Source organism: Echinops telfairi, unplaced genomic scaffold (assembly GCF_000313985.2).
Source record: "Echinops telfairi isolate 266 unplaced genomic scaffold, ASM31398v2 ScPeMD7_9;HRSCAF=40, whole genome shotgun sequence".
Classification (NCBI taxonomy): domain Eukaryota; kingdom Metazoa; phylum Chordata; class Mammalia; order Afrosoricida; family Tenrecidae; genus Echinops; species Echinops telfairi.
In genome coordinates, this window is record NW_022103906.1 from 73,375,366 (window position 1) to 73,377,839 (window position 2,474).

Consider the following 2,474-nt stretch of genomic DNA (forward strand, 5'->3'; position numbering starts at 1 on the left):
AGAAGTTAGTATTTATTGAGAAAACATCCCAAACCAGTCTAACTCAAGTCTGTAAGTCCAACTAGTCCATAAGTCCTTCTTCAGCCACATGCAGTGATGCAGAATGCAGGAAGATCATAGGCCAGTGGGTGCAAAGTCATGTGGCTCCAATGGCCGTGGAAGAGTGGCCCACCACCAGGAAGATGGAGGCAGAGAGAGAGAGGGAAGTACCCAGGGCCCTCCTTATAAGAAGGTGACACCCGCAAGGAGGCACCATCAGGGTGGGACCTGATTGACAGTTTGAATACCACTCCTACACTTTTATATATGTTCAAGTTGACATGAAGTTATGTAACCACCACAGTACCTAAACCCATGAATGACCAAAGCATGAAAAGGATATTCAGAGCCATAAATTCTTATTCTAAAAATAATCTGAAGGTTTCCAAATAACAGGTGTCGAGAAAATCTAAGCTCTATATCAACATTGTGAATGTGAACTCAGACATCAATAGAAACTATATCCAAACCAAAAATGTAATATGCTTTCCTGCTGAAGAGCAATTTTAATAGATAGTATATTATAAAAAGGTTATGTAAGTAGACCTAGAAAATCTCAGAGCCGAATTCTTTGTTCTTCCAAATGCAAATGGAAAATGAGAACACATTGCTTAAGATTCAAGGCTGTAACATATATGTATTTTATAAAGAACACTTGTCTATCATTTTGTCATACTATGGTGGCTTGTGTGTTGCTGGGATGTTGGAAGATATGTCACTGACATTTCACATGCCAGCAGGGTCACTCAAAGTAAACAGGTCTCAGCGGAGCTCCAGACTAAGAACGGACTAAGAAGGAAGAGCAGTCTGTTCATGTGTTAGTCCAGGTTGACTAGAGGAACGAATCCACAGAAACTCATATGTGTACAAGAGTGAGTTTTAGATAAAGGGTAATTGTACATTAAGAAAGCATCCTACCCCAGTTCAATCCAAGCCCTTGAGCCTGATATTAGCCCATATGTCTGATACCAATCTGTAAAGTCTCTTCAGACTCATGAAATGACACCAAATGCAGGACGATCACAGGCCAGTGGGTAGAAAGTCTTTGGATCCAGTGGCGTTGTAAGCATCTCAGCGCTGGCAGGGGCTTCCAGGTGGCTTCTCCAGCGTCAGAGGTCTGGTTGCATCAGGGTAGGTCCATGTGGCTTCTCCAGCTCAAGGCACTAGCGTAGTTCCACGTGTCCCATCAGCTGCAATGTCTCCCAGGAAGTGAGCAGAGAGAGGATGTCTCCCACCTCCAAACAGGAAAACCAGCAGTTCCCAGAATTCTCAGGAGAAGGCCATGCCCACACAGAGGTCTCATTGGCTATCTCCAGATTGACAAGCTAGACTCTATCCCTACACTCTTACTCCCCAAATTGACACCAGATTAGGTAACTACCACAGTCCACTTCTGAGGTATTTGCCACTGAGATGCTTATGAATAGCGTTGAAACATTGTCAGATACTGAAAATCTAACGAATAGAAGCAGAAAATTGTCAGCGATCTTGCCAGAAGTTGAGCTCCTTGGGTTGGAAAGCACTTAGAATACAACTGAGGACGAGCTGCCTTCTCAAAGGAGAGCCGGCCAGAATGGCGCGGACGGAGCAAACCCTATGGGAGTAAAGACTTTAAGACCTTCCCGTGCTCACGGAACATGACTCAAAATGAGAGCAGCTGCAAGCCTCAATTAATCGTCGGAACTTGGAATGTAAAAAGTACGAAACCAGGAAAAGTGGAAGCTGTCAAAAATGAAATGGAATGCATACAAATCTATATTCCAGGTGTTAGTGGGCAGAAATGAACTGATATTGGCATTTTTTAATTAGACAACCAAATGGTTTACTATGCTGTAAATGACAAATTCAAGAAGAATGGTGTTGCATTCACCACTGATATGTACAATTTAAGATCTGTCTTGAAGTGTTCTGTTTTTAGTAGGAGAACATCTATCCACATACAAGGATAGCGAGTCAATATAACTATGACTCAAAGTTCTTTACCAAACACTAAATCTAGTGATGGAGGAATTAAAGAATTCTACCACCATCTTCAGTCTGAAATTGATCAAACACGCAATCCAAATGCATCAATAATTAGTGGAAATTGGAATGCAAAAGTTAGAAATTAAAAGGAAGGAAATATAGTTGGAAAATATGATCTTAGTGATAAACACTAAGTGGGAAATCACATGACAAAACTTTGCAATACCAACTTATTCATCATAAAAAAAAACTTTTATCAACCACACAAAGGGTGAACATACACATGGATTTCTCCAATGGAAAACACAGCAATCCAATTGACTACATTCATGGAAGAAAGGATGGAGAAACTCAGCTCAGCAGCTAAACCAAGGCCTGGGGCCAACTATAGGACAGACCATAAATTGCTGATGTGTAAGTTCAGGATAGAGCTGAAGTGAACTAAAATGGGCCCAAGAGAACCAAGCCCC